Genomic DNA, 22,810 nt, shown 5'->3' with positions numbered 1-22,810 from the left:
AAGAACCCTCCTACACTATTGGTGGAAATGTAAATTGGTACAGACACTATGGAGAACAGTATGGAGGCTCCTTAAAAAAATAAAAATAGAGTTACCATATGATCCAGGGATCCCAATCCTGGGCATATATCCAGAGAAAACTTTAATTTGAAAAGATACGTGCACCCCAGTGTTCATTGCAGCACAATTTACAATAGCCAAGACATGGATGCAACCTAAATGTCCATCGACTGATGAATGGATAAAGATGTGTACATATATACAATGGAATATTACTCAGCCATAAAAAAGAATGAAATAATGCAGCAACATGGATGGACCTAGAGATTATCATACTAAGTGAAGTAAGCCAGACAGAGAAAGATAAATATCATATGATATTGCTTATATGTGGAATCTAAAAGAATGATACAAATGAACTTATTTACAAAATAGAAATAGACTCACAGACATAGAAAACAAACTTATGGTTACCAAAGGGGAAAGGGTGTGGGGGAGAGATAAATTAGGAGTTTGGGATTAACATATATACACTACTATATATAAAATAGATAACCAACAAGGACCTACTGTATAGCACAGGGAACTATACTCAATATTTTGTAATAACCTATATGGGAAAATAATATGAAAAAGAATAGATATACATATATGTATAACTGAATCACTTTGCTGTACACCTGAAACTAACACAACATTGTAAATCAGTATACTTCAATTAAAAAAAAAAAAGAATATATGGTGCTTTGGAAGCCAGAAGAAGTAAACCAAGATGGAAGGAATAATGGCAAGATCTTTTGATGCGAAGAAGTTAAGGTTGATGAAGTTTTAGGAAAAGGCTATCAGATTTGGTGATTAGGATATTCAGGCAGTTTTAGTTAAGGGCTGAAAGTCATGGGAAGCTGAGCAAGCAGTTAGGCCCCTGTTATCTGATATTATGACATTGTAGAGATTCAGTAATCAGGGTATTTAAATTTTTTCTACCAATGTTTAGTAGCTTGAGGACATGACCAGAGAAGGTAGCAGGCAGGAGAGGAATGGGGGCATGTCTGGTACTTGGGATTTAAGGTTTGAATGGCGGAAATGGGTTTAAGGATTGAAGTTTGTTAGAAAAGACAGCATTGAAATATCTGACTATGGGATTTTGCTTCAGAAAGGAGACAAATGAAGTCAGAAGGCCAGAAGGGGATTTAGGAGACTTTTCAAACTGTGTTCTCTATTTCAACTTGGACCAGTGGGTTCGAGATAAGGCCAACCTGTGCTGATCTCAATACCTTCCCCCACTAAACATGACAGAAACTTTGATCAGTTTCGGTTATTAGGGCTCTATGCCGGGTTTCTTTTCTGTTTGCCCCCCAGATCTACTTTCCACCCTCTACATTCTGCTCTGTGACCTGGTAGGCTGATGAATAAGGACCATATCAGTGGGTTATCTTGCTCTCCTGCTTCTGTTTGGATTTAGCCATTGGAGAACACTGGTCTGAGACTGGAGAAAGGGAGAATGTGAGGGAGGTATTCATTCTTCTGGCTCCCTTCCTATAAGGTCGTTTTGGTCCTCTCCCCTTCAGGCCTAGAGACGGAAATAATGCCCAGCTTTCTTAGCCCTTCGTGATTTCTCTATACTCTGACACGTTTGAAATTGCCTATATAAATTATTCTACATATGCTTTACTTTCTCAAATTACCCAAGTTGAAAGTTCCATCTGGACCCTGTCTGACACAATTCTTATGTAAGATTTCATTATAAAAAAAGTTGTCATCACTAAAAAAATGTTTGAAATCAGTAGACTAGTACAGGAGTTGGCAAAATTTTTCCTAAAGAGCCAGATAGTAAATATTTTTGGTTTTATGGGTTATACAATACCTGTCACCATTCCTCAATTCTGCTCTTTTAGTGAGAAAGCAGCATAGACAATAAGTAAGTGAATGAATATACATGTGTTTCAATAAAACTTTATTTACAAAGATAGGCAGTGGGTTTTATTTTTGGCCTATGGGCTGTAATTTACTAATCCCTGATCTAGGACAAGCAGTCTTCTGTTGGATGCATGAGACTGATTCTCAATCTGGGAAGATTTTACCCCTTAGGGGATGTTTGGCAATGTCTGTAGACATTTTTGATTAGCACAACTGTAGGAGGGGTATGCTTGGGGAATGTGCAGTGAGGTAGTTCTTTTGATTATAATCTTCTGGGGCTCTGTGTTTAAGACTGGCTACCTTAACATTTCAGATGGGGAAGGAGAGGAATTGATAAATCCAACATGGGTTATTGTACTATGAGTTTTAAATGAACCTATATATCATCCTAAAACTATTGAACCAGAGCAAAACGGCGACATTTTTATTCCCTGAACTGAACTGATATTTCTTTTGACTAATGTCTTCATTAACAGACAGGGGACCATATCTCACTCCCCACACACCCCACCACTATATCATTAATTAGTGGACAAGTTGAAGAGCAAGGACACACAGAGATCTGTGTCTGGATGACATCATAATTTTGATCAACTAAACAGTCTGGCAGTAGCTTTGAAGAGATGCTTAACTTTTGGAAATCACTTCTTTATTGCAACCAAAGCTATTAAGTTTAAAGGTCCATAAAGATGAGATAAACAGTCATATAGACCTTTTGAAATTCATACACAGTGTGTTAAATGGATTTAATCACTGTCATTTAAATATGGTGATGTTTTAGCAATGTCCATACACTGGCAAAAATCAGATCATTGACTGCTTAATGGAGGACAAAAATTTGGAGAAGAACAGTGGATGAGATGTTACTTATATATGACTTCTGAGTCATTTTTACAGGGTTTTCAAGGAAATAACTTGACTCTAGTGTACTACAGTGGAAAACAGCTCTATACCTGGGTCCATTCTTTTTAAAATTAATTTTAGAGTTCATTTTTTTCTATTGGATGCTTTTATCATAGTCTAACTTATAGATTGACAATCCTTAAAAGATCATTTTAGAATAATTCTGACCCTGAGTACCAGGGAAAGAAATACAATTGAAACATGAAACCAAATTTAGCCAATGTATCAAATACACAATATAATCTTAATCCTCGCTAGTATTGATTATTTCCTATGTGCCAGACAATATACTAAACAGTTTTCCTGGATTTACTATTTTAATTCTCCTGGTAAACTAGAGATATGTGCAATTATTGTCACCCTCATTTACCAGATGAAGAGAACTGAGGCATGAAGAGATTACATAATTGGTTCAAAATCACAAAGTAACACTGTTGGAATTTTCACCCAGGCAATTTAATTTCACAGCCTACACTTAACCACTCTCTTACACTGCTTTCCTTTTCTGTATTTTTGTGGTGAATATGATAAGATAATTTTGAAGGCATTATGGTATGCTTGATCTTAATAACCCAGGTAATAAAGCTGTCTATAATACAAGTAAGCTTTGTGGTCTTGGGGAAATCACATAACTTGCATCAGTAAAGTGAGGGGGTAATACTGAGTGATTTCCAAAATGGCTTTTCTACTCCAACATGGTATTTCCAAGATAGTGTATAATATTTTTTAACCATATCCTTCAATCAAATGGTCATCCTTTAGCATTAAAATATTTGGAATAGACGCTTTCCAAGTTTGCAGAAAAATTTCCCAGTCTCTCTTTGACCCCATTGGTTGATGCTTAGATGTAATAAGAAACTCCACAGCCAAAAAAGGAAGAATATTGCTTAAGTCTTTACTCTGTCATAAAAGAGATGTTTTGCCAGTATAGGAAATTCACAGAATTTTAGATCTGTAAAGCCATGACCTAATCTGGCCCTCTTACATTGCAAATGAGGAAGCTGAAATCCAGAGAGGTTCAGGGACATGTCCAAATTCACAAAGCTACTTCATAGTACAGCTGGGCTACAATTACCTGGATTCAGATCCCATGTCTCTTTCAGTGAATCACAACCACTTCTATCTTAATTTCCCCAAGTCATAGAAAACCACTGGCCTGTTTTAGTCTGGGTTGTTTAGTGGAACAGAGAGATCTGGGTTTGAATCTCAGCTTTATTGCATACTAGATGTGAAACGTTGGGGAAAGTTAAAATGAAAATATGTATGTGTATGTATATATATATATATATATATATGCATATATAACGTCCAGGGTTTATATAAAGTCATCCCTTGTTATCTTTGGAGGATTGGTTCCTGGATACCACCCTGCATCCCCAAAGGATAGTTGTTGAATATAGTGTATTAATGTTGTAAGTCTGTTTGGTTTGAGTTTGTGAAGTCTTGTTATTATATAAGAACTATCATTATAAGTAGTTTATATCTCATTTTGTATTACACATTTAAATTAAGCAAAATTAAATTAAAAAATTAGAGAGATAGAGAATTTTTTTCAAGAACTATTCATACATTTTCTTCTAGGCATGAAAATGCTTAATAGTCCAGTATGAGGACTCTTTTTAAGTGTTAGAGATTTTCTTAGACCCTCACATGATAGCGGCTGCATGATTCAAATATGTTAACTGAGACAATACCAAATGTTAAAAGACCACTGTGAATTTCAAAGCTTCCAAAATAATTTCATTCATTACACAGGCATTTACATGCATTTTACAAAATGACAGCACATGAAAAGGCTATCCACTGCAGCATGACTTGTAAGAGCAAGAGTGGAAACAACTCAAATGACCACCAATAGAGACTGTGAACTCGTGATGTTATATCCATATAATGAAATATTATGCAGCTGAGAGAGGGCATGAGGACTATTTCTATACACAGCCAGGGGTAATCTTGAGGATAAACTGTTAAGTGAAAAAGCAAGATAGAGGAAACATGACTCGTAAACTACCATTTATCCAAGAAGAGTATGTGAGTATGGGTATGTGTTTGTACATATACATATGAATATAAATATATATGTGTAAGGTGATGGTTAATTTTGTGTCATCTTGGCTAGGCTATGGTGCCCAGTTGTTTGGTCAAACTGGTCTAAATGTTGCTATGGAGGTATATTTTATGTGTGAGTAACATTTAAGTCAATAGACTTTGAGTAAGGTAGATTACCCTTCTAATGTGGGTGGACCTCATTCCATCAGTTGAAGGCTTTAAAAGCAAAGACTGAGAGTTCCCAAAGAAGAAGGAATTTGACCTCAAGGCTGCAAAATCAACTCTTAACCTGAATTTCCAGCTTGGTGACTTTCCCTACAAAGTTTAGACTTGTCACTCTCCACAATTTTGTGAGCCAATTCCTTAAAATCTCTCTCTCTCTCTCTCTCTCTCTCTCATGTTATACATATATCTGAATGGAGATGAAAAGGATGGGGATAGAACAAGTGAGACTCCTCTGGGTATAGCTTGCTAGTAGATATGACTTTAGAACCAAGTTAATATTTTCTATAATTAGAAAAAAGGCAAAATAAAAAGGAACAATTTCTTAAAACAAAGTAAAAATAAACATATTAACGGTGAATCGAGTTGGTGGCAAAACTACACAAGTAAATGATTTCAAGTGATTTTTAAAAAATATTTATTTATTTATTTATTTTTGGCTGTGTTGGGTCTTTGTTTCCATGCGAGGGCTTTCTCTAGTTGCGGCGAGCGTGCCTCTCACTGTCGCGGCCTCTCTTGTTGTGGAGCACAGGCTCCAGATGTGCAGGCTCAGTAGTTGTGGCTCACGGGCCTAGTTGCTCCGTGGCATGTGGGATCTTCCCAGACCAGGGCTCGAACCTGTGTCCCCTGCATTGGCAGGCAGATTCTCAACCACTGCGCCACCAGGGAAGCCCCTCAAGTGATTTTAAATCATGGTTATTTGAGTGCACATCTCTAGTGAGATTAAAAACAAAGGTAGGAATTGAGGTGTCCTGGGCAGCGCTTCGTGTTGCTTGCAGCGGTTCTTCGCTGGGAACACTAATCCCATGTGTTAGGTGCGAGGCTTCTGCACACAGCCCACTACAGGCAAACAAAACTAGACTAAGCCCTAAAGAAGAGCTGTGTGGCTGACAGGGTCTTGGTGTTCTGGCCGAGTGTCAGGCCTGTGCCTCTGAGGTGGGAGAGCCGAGTTCAGGACATTGGTCCACCAGAGACCTCCCGGCTCACATAATATCAAATGGTGAAAGGTCTCCCAGAGATCTCCATCTCAACACTAAGACCAAGCTCCACTCGACGACCAGCAAGCTACAGTGCTGGACACCCTATGCCAAACAACTAGCAAGACAGGAACACAACCCCACCCATTAGCAGACAGGATGCCTAAAATCATAATAAGGTCACAGACACCCCAAAACACACCACCGGACGCAGTCCTGCTCACCAGAAAGACAAGATCCAGTCTCATCCACTAGAACACAGGCACCAGTCCCCTCTACCAGGAAGCCTACACAACCCACTGAACCAACCTTAGCTACTGGGGGGCAGACACCAAAACCAACGGGAACTACAAACCTGCAACCTGTGAAAAGGAGGCCCCAAACACAGTAAGTTAAGCAAAATGAGAAGACAGAGAAACACACAGCAGATGAAGAAGCAAGGTAAAAACCCACCAGACCAAACGAATGAAGAGGAAATAGGCAGTCTACCAGAAAAAACATTCAGAGTAATGACAGTAAAGATGACCCAAAATCTTGGAAATAGAATGGAGAAAATACAAGAAATGTTTGACAGGGACCTAGAAGAACTAAAGAGCAAACAATGATGAACAACACAATAAATGAAATTAAAAATTCTCTAGAAGGAATCATAGCAGAATAACTGAGGCAAAAGAACGGATAAGTGACCTGGAAGATAAAATATTGGAAATAACTACCACAGAGCGGAATAAAGAAAAAAGAATGACCCACCCCTCTGGGTGGTCATAGGGCACCGAGCTGATCTCCCTGTGCTGTGTGGCTGCTTCCCGCTAGCTATTTTGCGTTTGGTAGTGTGTGTGTGTCCATGCCACTGTCTCGCTTTGTCCCAGCTTGCCCTTCCCCCTCCCCGTATCCTCGGGTCCATTCTCTAGTAGGTTACTCTTTTAACTAGATATCTCATTGTACAAATTTCCTGTCATTGATAATCCCTAATACAATGGCCCTTGCTGTGAGTGTTTGCCATTACTGATTTTGTTTGTTCACCCCTACTTTTGATGTTGTGGAATGAGACTAAAGGAGTAGAGAGGTAGTTAGGCATAAAAGCAGAGAAGGCATTTGTGTTTATTTAATTATTGAGAAGAAATAAAAGATGATTATTGTAGGACTGTTTTTTATTCTTGCTTATAGTTAAATGTTATCTACAGTTTAAATGTCTTAAGTAGTTATTCTAAATGTAAAATGTTTTCTTAAAAAGACTACAGTTTTGGTATAAAATTGTACAAATTTAATATGAAATTGTAGGATACTCCAGATTGAGTCTAGTGTACTGTATGATAGATTTCTAGATGGTCCCCTCTTTAGATGCCTTGTACTTAGAATTTGTCCACCTAATTTCTTTTTCTATAATGTCAAGGTTTTTCTTGTACTTTTGGGATCTTATGCTATTTGTAAAACGTTAATGTCCAGTGTTGGATTGTTTTCTTTGATTTCAGACATTTGCTGAGTAGATAACATGGGTGTGTTTCTGCAAGTATTTAAATCGGGGATTCATGCAAAAGCAGATGTAATTTCCTCTTGGAAAAGGTACCCAGCATTTGAAAGTTAGAATCGGATGCTAAGGTTGATGTTTGGGGTTATTACAATATAGACTTGTTTTCACACCAGTTAATATTTTCTTAGGGTTTTAACTGTTAACTGAGTAGTTTGCTGCTGTTGAAATAACATGGTATTTGACAAATAGATTTATTTTTCAAGATGTCTCAGTGATTTCCTCTTGTACAATGTATATACTTCAGGATGTATAGAAAGGAAAGCTACAACTGAGCCCTTATATAAATGTTATAAGGTAGGAATATGTTCACTATTGTTTGAAAACTGATTGTAAGAATAACCTCAATTAGGGAGTGTAACTTGAAGTGTCAGTACGGGCTACTGATTTAACACATGACCTTCTTCACCTCACCTCCCATTTTGCCCCCCAGAATATAATCTTTATTCTCATTGTGCTAAAAAATGAAAAGTCTGCTGTAGAATGCATCTGATGTCATTAGCTCTTCAAGTGGATACCATTTTACATGTGACAGCAGAATTCAGTTTTGAATTGCTGAAGAAATTTAAACCCTCCATAAAAAAGGAAAAAAAAAACCAACCTGCGTTTCATGGGAATCTAACAGAAATATACTATAAGATTATTTTCATCATAAAGATCTCATCAGCTTTGCCCAAAAAGCAACTGCTTAACTTGTTTGGTGTTTATTTTCTGTTTTCGTATAAATTTTATATATACAGCTAGAGTACCCAAGGAGACCAGTAAAAACAGTTAAACAGATAGGGTGTACCCAAGGAAAGATGAAAGCTGGAGGTACGTGAGACAAAGAATTTATATCCTGTTTTAAATGTATCTAGTGTATATTTCTTGTCTCCAGACAAGTTCATGTTTATTGTTTTATTTATGCTCAAGTGAAGTTGTAGATTGTTGGTAGGCCATTTTATAAATGGTTTGCCTATGGTACAAGTTGATTCACGCAGCCTCTGCTCTTCCATTTAAGATAGTGTTTGCAAGAGCTGGCCTGAAGCAGCACACTCACAACTTGACAAGATTTCTTTTTCCTTTTTGTAGGGGGAAGGGTCACCTGAGAAAATAAATTATTTTCAGGGACTTTGGGAACCTAACGATAAATATTACACGTAACCTGTGAACAGATTAAGCCTTTATATATTCATTAAAGTACTCTGGAATTCCTCAACTTACTATCACTCCTGGCCACACTTTCCTTGCCTGTTTTGTTGCTACGTGTGCTTGAAAGTAATATCTGTGTTCCTTTGAAGATGTTCTATAGGTCATATTTGTCAGTTACAGACTAGTCTTCCTTTTTCTCAAGTTCAGTGAAATCTCACTGAACAGTAATAATAGCAATAGCTAACATCTGCACAGCACCTTACAGTTTGCAGAAAATGTTCACATTTTCTTGTTTTTTTTTGCATAGTGAACCTGTTACAAGATTTCTCTTGACCTTGATGCTAAAAGTGTTAGAATCTTTGAAGTCGCTAGAGTCACTGAATATGCTGTAGTCTTGAATAGCGCCCTGACAAGGGGCAGATTTTAGATGCGCTACCTTGAAAGCTGCGTGTAACTATCAAAATGGGGGGCTTGAGTTCTTTACCCACTTGAATCAGATTTACTTTTGTGAGTGATGTTTTTCTAACTGTTATCTGGATGGATTTTGTATTCATTATATTCTAACCTGTAACTTGTATAAATTTACCATCTGTTGTCATTAAAAAAGTGTTCGTAATTACAAAAAAAAAAAAAAAGAATGAAAAGAATTGAAGACAGTCTCAGAGACCTCTGGGACAACATTAAACACACCAACATTCAAATTATAGGGGGTCCCAGAAGAAGAAGAGAAAAAGAAAGGGACTGAGAAAATATTTGAAGAGATTATAGGTGAAAACTTCCCTAATATGAGAAAGGAAATAGTCAATGAAGTCCAGGAAGCGCAGAGAGTCCTATACAGGATAAATCCAAGGAGAAACATGCCAAGACACATACTAATCAAACGGTCAAAAATTAAATACAAGGAAAAAATATTAAAAGCAGCAAGGGAAAAACAACAAATAACACACAAGGGAATCTCCATAAGGTTAACAGCTGATCTTTCAGCAGAAACTCTATAAGCCAGAAGGGAGTGGCAGGACATATTTAAAGTGATGAAAGGGAAAACCTACAACCAAGATTACTCTACCCAGCAAGGATCTTATTCAGATTTGACAGAGAAATTAAAACCTATACAAACAAGCAAAAGTTAAGGGAATTCAGCACCACCAAACCAGCATAACAACAAATCCTAAAGGAACTTCTCTAGGCAGGAAACACAAGAGAAGGAAAAGACCTACAATAACAAACCCAAAACAATTAAGAAAATTGTAATAGGAACATATGTATCGATAATTACCTTAAATGTAAATGGATTAAATGCTCCAACCAGAAGACATAGACTGGCTGAATGGATACAAAAACAAGACCCGTATATATGCTGTCTACAAGAGACCCATTTCAGACCTAGGAACACATACAGACTGAAAGTGAGGGGATGGAAAAAGATATTCCATGCAAATGGAAATCAAAAGAAAGCTGGAGTAGCAATTCTCACATCAGACAAGATAGACTTTAAAATAAAGACTATTTACAAGAAGCAAAGAAGGACACTACATAATGATCAAGGGATCAATCCAAGAAGAAGATATAACAATTGTAAATATTTATGCACCCAACATAGGAGCACCTCAATACATAAGGCAAATGCTAACAGCCATAAAAGGGGAAATCGACAGTAACACAATCATAGTAGGGGACTTTAACACCCCACTTTCACCAATGGACAGATCATCCAAAATGAAAATAAATAAGGAAACACAAGCTTTAAATGATACATTACACAAGATGGACTTAATTGATATTTTTAGGACATTCCATCCAAAAACAACAGATTATACTTTCTTCTCAAGTGCTCATGGAACATTCTTCAAGATAGATCATATCTTGGGTCACAAATCAAGCCTTGGTAAATTTAAGAAAATTGAAATTGTATCAAGTATCTTTTCCGACTGCAATCCTATGAGACTAGATATCAATTACAGGAAAAAAAATCTGTAAAATATACACACACATGGAGGCTAATACACTACTAAGTAACCAAGAGATCACTGAAGAAATCAAAGAGGAAATCAAAAAATACCTAGAAACAAATGACAATGAAAACACGATGACCAAAAACCTATGGGATGCAGCAAAAGCGGTTCTAAGAGGGAAGTTTATAGCAATACAATCCTACCTCAAGAAACAAGAAACATCTCAAATAAACAACCTCACATTACACCTAAAGCAATTAGAGAAAGAAGGATGAAAAAACCCTAAAGTTAGCAGAAGGAAAGAAATCATAAAGATCAGATCAGAAATAAATGAAAAAGAAATGAAGGAAACAATGGCAAAGATTAATAAAACTAAAAGCTGGTTCTTTGAGAAGATAAACAAACTTGATAAACCATTAGCCAGACTCATCAAGAAAAAAAGGGAGAAGACTCAAATCAACAGAATTAGAAATGAAAAAGCAGAAGTAACAAATGACACTGCAGAAATACAATGGATCATGAGCGACTACTACAAGCAACTATATGCCAATAAAATGGACAACCTGAAAGAAAAGGACAAATTCTTGGAAAAGCACAACCTTCCAAGACTGAACCAGGAAGAAGTAGAAAATATAAACAGACCAATCACAAGCACTGAAATTGAAACTGTGATTAAAAATCTTCCAACAAACAAAAGCCCAGGACCAGATGGCTTCACAGGCAAATTCTGTCAAACATTTCGAGAATAGCTAACACCTATCCTTCTCAAACTCTTCCAAAATATAGCAGAGGGAGGAACACTCCCAAACTCATTCTGTGAGGCCACCATCACCCTGATACCAAAACCAGACAAAGGTGTCAGAAAGAAAGAAAACTACAGGCCAATATCACTGATGAACATAAATGCAAAAATTCTCAACAAAATACTAGCAAACGGAATCCAACAGCACATTAAAAGGATCATGCACCATGATCAAGTGGGGTTTATCCCAGGAATGCAAGCATTCTTCAATATACTCAAATCAATCAATGTGATAACACCAAATTAACAAATTGAAGGAGAAAAACCATATGATCATCTCAGTAGATGCAGAAAAAGCTTTTGACAAAATTCAACACCCATTTATGATAAAAACCCTCCAGAACGTAGGCATAGAGGGAAATTACCTCAACGTAATAAAGGCCATATATGACAAACCCACAGCCAACATCGTGCTCAATGGTGAAAGCCTGAAATAATTTCCACTAAGATCAGGAACAAGACAAGGTTGCCCACTCTCACCTCTATTATTCAACATAGTTTGGAAGTTTTAGCCACAGCAATCAGAGAAGACAAAGAAATAAAAGGAATCCAAATTGGAAAAGAAGTAAAGCTGTCACTGTTTGCAGATGACATGATACTACACATAGAGAATTCTAAAGATGCTACCAGAAAACTATTATGGCTAATCAATGAATTTGGTAAAGTAGCAGGATGCAAAATTAATGCACAGAAATCTCTTGTATTCCTATGCACTAATGATGAAACATCTGAAAGAGAAATTAAGGAAACACTCCCATTTACCACTGAACAAACAGAATAAAATACCTAGGAAAAAACCTACCTAAAGAGACGAAAGACCTGTATGCAGAAAACTATAAGACACTGATGAAAGAAATTAAAGATGATACAAACAGATGGAGAGATATACCATGTTCTTGGATTGGAAGAATCAACATTGTGAAAATGAATATACTACCGAAAGCAATCTACAGATTCAATGCAATCCCTATCAAACTACCACTGGCATTTTTCACAGAACTAGAACAAAAAATTTCACAAATTGTATGGAAACACAAGAGAACCCGAATAGCCAAAGCAATCTTGAGAAAGAAAAACGGAGCTGGAGGATTAAGGCTCCCTGACTTCAGACTATACTACAAAGCTACAGTAATCAAGACAGTACGGTACGGACACAAAAACAGAAATATAGATCAATGGAACAGGATAGAAAGCCCAGTGATAAACCCACGCATATATGGTCACCTTATTTTTGATAAAGGAGGCAAGCGTATACAATGGAGAAAAGACGACCTCTTCAGTAAGTGGTGCTGGGAAAACTGGACAGCTGCATGTAAAAGATTGAAAGTAGAACGCTCCCTAACACCATACACAAAAATAAACTCAAAATGGATTAAAGACCTAAATGTAAGACCAAACACTATAAAACTCTTAGAGGAAAACATAGGCAGAACATTCTATGACATAAATCACAGCAAGATCCTTTTTGACCCACCTCCTAGAGAAATGGAAATAAAAACAAAAATAAACAAATGGGACCTAATGAAACTTAAAAGCTTTTGCACAGCAAAGGAAACCATAAACAAGACGAAAAGACAACCCTCAGAATGGGAGAAAATATTTGCAAACAAAGCAACTGACAAAGGATTAATCTCCAAAATTTACAAGCAGCTCATGCAGCTCCATCTCACAAAAACAAACAACCCAATCCAAAAATGGGCAGAAGACCTAAATAGACATGTCTCCAAAGAAGATATACAGATTGCCAACAAACACATGAAAGGATGCTCAACATCACTAATCATTAGAGAAATGCAAATCAAAACTACAATGAGGTAACACCTTGCACCAGTCAGAATGACCATCATCCAAAAATCTACAAACAATAAATGCTGGAGAGGGTGTGGAGAAAAGGGAACCCTCTTGCACTGTTGGTGGGAATGTAAATTGATACAGCCACTATGTTGAACAGTATGGAGGTTCCTTAAAAAACTAAAAATAGAACTACCATACGACCCAGCAATCCCACTACTGGGCATATGCCCTTAGAAAGCCATAATTCAAAAAGAGTGATCTACCACAAAGTTCATTGCAGCTCTGTTTACAATAGCCAGGACATGGAAGCAACCTAAGTGTCCATTGACAGATGAATGGATAAAGAAGATGTGGCACATATATACAATGGAATATTACTCAGCCATATAAAGAAACGAAATTGAGTTATTTGTAGTGAGGTGGATGGACCTAGAGTCTGTCATACAGAGTGAAGTAAGTCAGAAATAGAAAAACAAATACCATGTGCTAACACATATATATGGAATCTAAAAAAAAAAAAAAAAGGTTATGAAGAACCTAGGGGCAGGACAGGAATAAAGATGCAGACGTAGAGAATGGACTTGAGAACACGGGGAGGGGGAAGGGTAAGCTGGGATGAAGTGAGAGAGTGGCATGGACATATATACACTACCAAATGTAAAATAGATAGCTAGTGGGAAGCAGCCATATAGCACAGGGAGATCAGTGCAGTGCTCTGTGACCACTTAGAGGGGTGGATAGGGAGGATGGGAGGGAGACGTAAGAGGGAGGAGATATGGGGATATATGTATATGTATAGCTGATTCACTTCATTATAAAGCAGAAACTAACACATCATTGTAAAGCAATTATACTCCAATAAAGATGTTAAAAAGAAAAAAGAAAGAAAAATGGCCAAATTTGGTACAAGTGAATTTATCATGGACTGATGAATAAGTGACTAAAAGATTGACCTCCAAGAATCCCAAGATCTGGTCAGTGTAGATTTATAGTGATTACGTTGCACCTCAAGAGGTATTTCGATGTATTGGTATAACTAGCTGGCAATTCACCATTTAGAGAGATTCAGCCTCGGAGGGGACTCCTCCCAATCCAGAGTGCCTCACATGGTTCCAAGGAGACTGACACCATCAATCGACAATCCCGATTCAGCCAAGGAAAGCACTTTGATACAAGAGAGATTGTGCGAGTGTTTATACCAGGCATAGTAAACTCATTTTCAGCTGACTCAAAGCATAAAGCAATAGCATTTAGAGGGGCAACAGAATATATAATCAGCCACAATTTAGGGAAAAAGAAGAGAAATGACCAAGGGAGAAGAGGAAAAAAACTTCAGTAGGGAAATTACCTCAAACTTCAATCTTCAAATTAATTGTATTTCAATAAGTTGCAAGTTAGAACATATTTGTGTTAAAAAGAATTTAAAAACTAGATAGAAGAAAGTGAAACTGCAGTTAAAAACTGAAAGAATAGGAGACCTGTCATATCTTTTTATTCTGGAGTGAGTTGATGGACTCTTTAGCCAGACTGAGGAGAGCAAAGGGGCTTATCACTAGTGTTCCCTCCTATCCTAATTTTGAATCCAGAAAGCACAACTGGAGAGCTTTTTTTGTGCCCCAACTCAGTGCTCTGTTTTCTCATCTTATCAGACTTGAGTTCTGATCTGATTTCCTTTGGATGTTGGCTGAACTGAGGATGCAATAAAAAACAAAGTTCTCACAGAAAGAAACCAGTGGTTGCCAGGCACTGGGGGAGAGTGACATGGGGAGTGACTGTTTAATGGTAGGGTCTCTTTTTGGGATGATGAAAATGTTTTGAAACTAGATAGTGGTGATGGTTGCAAAGCATTTGAATGTACTAAATGCCATAAATTTTACACTTTTTAATGGTTAAAACAGTGTATTTTATGTTAGTGAGTTTTACAGTAAAAAAAAAAAATTAACGCCTCAAATGCAGTGCACGGGGTGGGGAATGATATGGGGAAGAATGGGGAGGTGCTGGCATCATGGAAGCCAAAGGGAGTTAGAGAGTGAGGAGCTCCAGGGACTGAGCTAGAATCAGTGGGACTTCTGGCTCAGAAATGAGTCCTGATTTTCTTTGGTGAACCCAGTTTTAGTTCTTTCTTAGCACTACTTCAGCATCTAATTCAGTTTACCCAAGATTCATACAGAAGTCATAAGTGGGCTAACAGTCTAATGCAGGTTGTAGATTTTTTTCCCTAGTATCTTTTGTTTTATTTTATCATTTAATTTAATTTATTTTATTTTGTATAAATGTCTTTAGATGGGGTAAGCTTTCTCCAATTTTGTATGTCCCCCATGGATCCCTACTATTTTAAATTATTCCAGTTTCATTTATTTATGATAACATACCTGGTCCATGAAAGCATTTGTGTTTGCACCCCTGATATTTAAGGAACTTACACATATAAAGCACAATGCTAGAAATACTGATAATTACTCCAAATGGGCTTTTGCTTCACGGAGTCTTCTTAAAATGAAGACACATGTAAATGGTTTATTACAACGTAGGCAAGATAGTCATTTTCCTCATTAGTATAGTGGTGAGTATCCCCGCCTGTCACAGCATAGGCAGGATAAGTGCCCAAATGGTAATAAAAATTAAGTGCACTGGGAACAAAGACAAATGCAAAGAACATGTAATATCTGATTCCCTTCCACTTTCGATCATTGCATTGAGATTTTATTGCAATGAATGCAGTTAAAGACAAATGGTATTTGTTAAGAAGCTGGAAAGAAATACCATCAAATCTGTAATTAATAGTCATCAGGGCATAACTTTATTGTAGCACATTTATAGCTCGGGAATGAGGAGTTGTACTTACATCGTTAATGAAAACAACTTTGGCATATATATATATATATATATGGAAAATATATACACTTGGATTCTTAGCAGTTTAACAGCAGTGCTCTCGGGAAATAAAGCTACTATGTATTGACTCCTCCTGGGTGTTTTATATATGTCATTACTGATCCTCATAACAAACCTGCAAGTTAGTGTATGAGAACCTTGACATTAGTGAGGAGACGTCCTAAATATGTCCCAAGCCCTCAATTTCAAAATGTGGACATGGACCTTGGCTTTCCTGAATCACATTTTTTTCAAGAATCAGATGTCATTTGTGGATAGTCTCATGTTTCATTAAAATTTTTTTTCCAACTTTAGAATCTTAGTTTTATCTCTGCTTTGCTAGCTATTTTAACAAACAAACAAAAAACCCACAAAATCACCTTAGAGAAACACTCCACAAAAAAATGAGTGGAGAACAGGAGCTGGCTAAGCTGGGCAGTCAGCTAAGATCACTCACTGTGTAAGGATTTGTTCCAACACATCAACCTCCTAGAACTGCCCAGAGTGTGCTTGTTCTTCATATATTCATATTCTGCTGGAATGAACATAAATTTGCACAGCTTTATGGAAAAGTTTTATTATTATTATTATTATATATCCAAAGTTGTTTAAATGTTTGAGTCTTTGGACTCAGTAATTTATCCTAAGGAAAATAATAAGATATCCATAAAGATTTATGTGAATGTTGATAATAGTTATAAGAGTGAAAACTTACAAGGTGCCAGTTATCAGTTTATTGTCTCTGAGCTCCAAATTCACCCTTCTTTGTCTTCCTTTGTGTTACTCTAGCTAAGTCCTATAAACATTTCTTTTGCCAGCTGGTGGGATATTCATTTCATCAGTAGAGGGCACTAGGTGCAGTAGTTGCAAGAAAACACTTCTCTTCCAGGTTCCAGCCCTCCGTATACATTCTGAGCCCCACAGCCATAAGCAGGAGCTTGAGCTGCACCCTCAGGCCATCTCTGCCTATCTGCAGCCACTTGAGAGCAGCTTCAGCTGTCTGCACCCACAAGCAATGCTGGCCACTTCAACAGACACACTCTGGCCCGCCCACACCAACCAGCAAAGGCAGGTCACTCCTGCAGACCAGCTCCTGCCTACCAGCTCCTGCCTATCCACACCCAGCAGCAGTGATGAACTGTTTTTACAGATCAGTGCCAGCCTGTGCCCTCAGCCAAGTTTTTCTTTTTTTTGCCACTGCAAGCTACCTGTGGTAGCGACTCCCTCTTTGAAGAGGTTTGAATCTCAGCCTTGGGGCCCAGAGGGCTTCTCCTAGTCCTTTATTGTCCCTATTCCTCAGGCTAGAGGTAGTACCTGCTTTTTTTTTTTAATTGGAGCATAGTTGATTAACAATGTCGTGTTAGTTTCAGGTGTACAGCAAAGTGATTCAGTTATACATATACATGTATCTATTCTTTTTCAAATTCTTTTCCCATTTAGGTTATTACAGGATATTAAGAGCGTTCCCTGTGCTATACAGTAGGTCCTGTTGGTAATCTGTTTTAAATATAGCAGTGTGTACTTGTCAATCCCAAACTCCCAATCTATCCCTCCCTTCAACCCTTCCCCCCTGGTAACCGTAAGTTGTTCTCTAAGTCTGTGAGTCTGTTTCTGTTTTATAAATAAGTTCATTTGTATCTTTTTTTTAGATTCTGCATATAAGTGATATCATATGATATTTGTTTTTCTCTGACTTACTTCACTTAGTATGATAATCTCCAGGTCTATCCATGTTGCTGCAAATGGCACTATTTCATTCTTTTTAATGGCTGAGTGATATTCCTTTGCATATATGTACCACATCTTCTTTATCCATTCATCTGTCAATGGACACTTAGGTTGTTTCCATGTCTTGGCTATTGTAAACAGTGCTGCAATGAACATTGGGGTGCATGTATCCTTTTGAACCATGTTTTTTTCTGGATATATGCCCAGGAGTGGGATTGCTAGATCATATGGTCGCTCTATTTTTAGTTGCTTAAGGAGCCTCCATACTGTTCTCCATAGTGACTGTACCAATTTACATTCCCACCAACAGTGTAGGAGGGTTCCCTTTTCTTCACGCCCTCTCCAGCATTTATTGTTTGTAGATTTTTTTAATGATGGCCATTCTGACTGGTATGAGGTGATATCTCACTATAGTTTTGATTTGCATTTCTCTAATAATTAGCAATGTTGAACATCTTTTCATGTGCCTCTTGGCCATCTGTATGTCTTCTCTGGAGAAATGTCTATTTAATGTCTTCTGCCCATTTTTTGATTGGGTTTTTTTTTTTTTTTGATATTGAGCTGCATGAGCTGTTTGTAAATTTTGAAGACTAATCCTTGTAGGTTACGACGTTTGCAAATATTTTCTCCCATTCTGTGGGTTGTCTTTTTGTTTTGTTTATGGTTTCCTTTGCTCTGCAAAAGCTTTTGAGTTTAATTATGTCACATTTCTTTATTTTTGTTTTTATTTTGTTTATTTTATTATTTTTCTTTATTTTGTTCCTGGTGGGCTTTGATTGAAGGGCACTGACAGCTCCCAATATTATTCCATTTTATGGATGTATCCTCGTTTATTTCACTAATCCTTTATTGTTGAGCTTTTAAGTTCTATGTCAGTCAAGGTCCAGTTGGGAGACAGACACCACAACAGTTATTTGAACAAGGAAAAATTAATACCCCCCCAAAATAACTACTAAAAGAGGTAAAAGTGGGCTTTAAGAGGTCCAACTATCACAAATTAAAAGAGCAGGTAATTTAAAGTTAGAGCCCCCTTAGAGGCCAGTCTTACCTCTTTTAGTAGGTTTTTTTTGGGGTATTAATTTTTCCCTGTTCAACTAACTGTTGTGGTTTCTGTCTCCCAACTGGACCTTGACTGACATAGAAGTTAAAAGCTCAACAATAAAGGATTAGTTAAATAAACGAGGATACATCCATAAAATGGAATAATATTGGGAGCTGTCAGTGCCCTTCAGTCAAAGCCCACCAGGAACACAGTTGTAGCTAAACAAGTTGCATTTGTTACTTTGTAGAAAGGGAGAATGCATATCACGGGAAACCACAGGATGTTTCAGTAGGAATGTGTTAGAAAGAACTCATTATAGGATTTGGGATTTGGTTGGGTGATTTGGGGGAAGGTTTAAGAAAGAAATTTGGTCTAGATTGTGTGTTGTCAGAATGTGGGGGTAATTCTATGGTTGGACATTTTGCAGTTGCCATAGTGATGTGTCTTTTGTCTGTACTTACACAAAGTTATGAAGAGGCCTTTATTTATTTCATCCTGTCATGATCCCAGAGTAACCTTGTCTAAGGTTGGTATTCTGTGAGATTGTTTGTGTCCAATAGGAGACTAACATGGCCTTGCTCTGAATGTTAGATCGGTTCTGAACATGGGTTCTTTTTCAGAGCTTTCAGCTATCATGTAAGAAGTCTGCCTACCCTGGGGCCACCACATGGAGTGACCACATACTTACATATAGAGAGAGATGGCCCAGAGTTCAAGTCTCCAGCTATTGAAGGCTTCCATCCTGGGTAACAGACAATTGAATGAAGAAGACTTTGAGATGCTGTCAGCCCCAACCATTGTCTGACCACAACTACGTGAGGGACCTGCCTGCAGTCAGAACTACCAGCTGAGCCAAGCTGACCTCCAGACTTGTGAGTAAAATAAATAATTACCATTGATTTGAGTTACTATTTGGGGGTGGTTTGTTTTACAGTAATAGATAACTGATATAATGTCTGATAAGCAGTTAGCTCTATAGTTCTGGAGCTCAGGAGAGAGATCAGACATGGTGGTACAGATCAGGAAGTCCTTTAGCAAGGAGAAAGCACTTGAAGTCATAGATGAAGTCATCAGGGAGATAATGTACATTGAGAAGAAAAAAAAGAACCCGCAGTGGCACCTTTAGCAATAGCACTGAAGCGATCAAGACGAAAGAAGAATTTGCAAGGAGACTGAGAAGGAGTTATCAGATGACATCCAAGAGAGCTGAATGTTAAGGAAGTCAAGAATGAGAGTATGAAGAAAGAGGGCATTTTCCACAGAGTCAAATACTGTAGAGGGAGATCAAGTAAGACAAAGACTGAAAAGTGTTCTTTGGATTGAGCAACAACAGTGAGTTTACCTTGTTGGTAAAAGTAGTTTCAGGGAAAGTAGGGGCTAGGCAATGATGGGGGCAGACGCCAGATTGCAGAGATAAGGAGAGAGGAGAAGATGAGAAGGACACCAAATCCCATGCTGTTTTACTGAATCATGCTGACTTTCTGCATACTGTTCGTCTGTATATAATTTTTTCTACAATTCAGTAACCCATAAAACAATCACATCATGTCATGAACCTTACAATTCCACAAAAGCATGGGTATATCATGTCCTGGTATATATTTAGTGTCATACTTTAACCTGCAGTTTCCAGTTATAAATGCATTACTCTGTGTGTTTGTCTGTCATTATAATCACTTTAAATCTCTCATTGTTTATTTCTCTTGAAAGTAAAATAGCTCATCATTTAAAATAGTACTCAGTGTTCAGTGTTCATTGGTGCCTTGTAATTACTTCAGAAAAACAATCTCAGTTTACAAGTTATAAACTCCTGAAGCATCTCTGCAGGAGGAATAGCTTACTTTCACCAGAAAAGTCTAGGGAAAATTATTCTAGTCATAGCCTGATAATTCATTGGCCTGATTGTCAGAGCTCCCATGACAGTTCACTCTCTTGGGAGGCTGGTGTGGGCCTCTGCTTATCCAAGGGGGAGGTCAAGGCCTCCTTGGCAACAGGGAATGAGTTGCCAGGGGGTTGTGGAAAGAAATTCTTTTCAATTCAACCTGTAAGTAGATCTGGACATAATGGCTGCATTTGGCTCCTCTAAGTCTCTCTTTCCCCCTTCTTTTCAGGGCAAATCTTATCCCTAACTCTTTCATTATTTGCTTGTGGTTTCCTTGCCAAAGATGCGTGGAGGTAAGCACTATGATGAGGATGGGAGTAAGGCTTTTTGAATGAAGAGTTTACGTTTCAAAGGACTTGAAATTTATATTTCAAATGTCACTTCCCAATGAGCCTTTACACATAAACAAAACACGATGAACAGACTTGGAAGGTGAGGAATAGCATGCATGTTTGACTCCTGTTGCATTCCTGGGCTATACTGGCTGTAACATTTTTTTATAGATTCTATAGTTACCTTGTAAATATCACCATCGAGTATATTATATTTAAAAACATTCTTTTGTTAGGTGTAAAAGTTTAAAAGGTACTATTATCTTTAAACATCTGGTTTTGGCATTTTTTCATATTTTAAGATATTAGAAGCCTCTAAAATGGAAATTCTGTGGGCATTTCTCAACATTTGAGAAGCCCTGCCTGGGGCAATAACTTTGACCCTGTGTGGAAATGTGTGGAGGATAATTCTGTGAGTGCTCAGAGGGGTTTGAAAAGTTAGAAACGAACGCTTGTGCATTGAGCACGTTTTGTTGTGCTTAGCACCATACTAGGGGCTACACATTCTACATTTAATCATGGAGAATTGCCTGGAATGAGGCCTGAGAACACAAAGTCCTGGAGGAGATGATTTGAGCTGTCAGCAGAAGGGAAACTGCAGTATGTGGGACTTAAAAACAGCTTGCATGGGGTATGGGATAAGGGTAGAGGGAAAAAAATCTTGGCAAATTTATTCTGCACAAATACTTGTGTCATCCTCATTTGTGTAGACTTTGTGACTTTTTCCCTGGGTTCATCTGGTTGGCAGATGGATGTAAATGCCTTTTAGCCTCAAGGAAGGCACACAGAAGGCACGTACGATTCTTGGCTGTGCGATAAGCAGAAGCTGAGCTTCAGAGAACTTCTGGTGTGTGTGCGTGTTTGTGTGCACGCGAGCATGTGTGCCCGCGCTGGGGCTGAACGTACCACTGGTTTAAATCTGATTTTCAACTGGGAAGATTTCATGTACTTCTTTAGTGTGGCCCAAGAGAATATAATTTTGGCAATGAAAAGTAGAGCATGTTCCAAAAGTTCTTTTCTTTTGCCATCAGGGATAGCAGTACTTTTATTTATAGTAATTTCAGGTCCCCAAATACCTTCAGCAGTATTAGTGGAGCAAACAACAAAAAAAATTAAGCAGCAGATGATTAGATCATGTGATATTTTACAGAGTACTTTATTCTCTTGCCTTTGGAAAACACAGGCTTTCTTTTCTCAACTGTGGTTATAGCTAATTCTTTTTTTTTAAACATCTTTATTGGAGTATCATTGCTTTACAATGGTGTGTTAGTTTCCGCTTTATAAGAAAGTGAATCAGCTATACATATACATATATCCCCATATCTCCTCCCTCTTGCATCTCCCTCCCACCCTCCCTCTCCCCCCGAGCTGATCTCCCTGTGCTGTGTGGCTGCTTCCCACTAGCTATCCATTTTACATTTGGTAGTGTATATAAGTCCATGCCACTCTCTCACTTCATCCCAGCTTACCCTTCCCTCTCCCCATGTCCTCAAGTCCATTCTCTACGTCTGCATCTTTATTCCTGTCCTGCCCCTAGGTTCTTTGTAACCTTTTTTTTTTTTTCTTTAGATTCCATATATATGTGTTAGCATACGGTATTTGCTTTTCTCTTTCTGACTTACTTCACTCTGTATGACAGACTCTAGGTCCATCCACCTCACTACAAATAACTCAGTT

At 37.8% G+C, this 22,810-nt stretch overlaps 1 protein-coding gene across 19 annotated transcripts in view; it reads left to right on the top strand.

The window, feature by feature from the left end:
* Positions 1–22,810, top strand: part of TMC1 (transmembrane channel like 1) — a 375,625-nt gene that overhangs the window by 202,533 nt on the left and 150,282 nt on the right. For 13 of the 19 annotated variants that reach the window (XR_014266085.1, XR_014266086.1, XR_014266087.1 and 10 more), the window contains one exon: positions 19,540–21,980. The gene's annotated coding sequence lies outside the window, so the exon portion shown is untranslated. The remainder of the gene's footprint in view (positions 1–19,539; positions 21,981–22,810) is intronic. The other 6 variants (XM_082470928.1, XM_082470915.1, XM_082470926.1 and 3 more) reach the window with 5 other exon arrangements.

This window comes from Balaenoptera physalus, assembly GCF_965194825.1.
Source record: "Balaenoptera physalus genome assembly, chromosome: 7".
NCBI lineage: Eukaryota > Metazoa > Chordata > Mammalia > Artiodactyla > Balaenopteridae > Balaenoptera > Balaenoptera physalus.
Note: the sequence above shows the minus strand (reverse complement) of the source record. Positions and strands in the feature narration are given on the sequence as shown.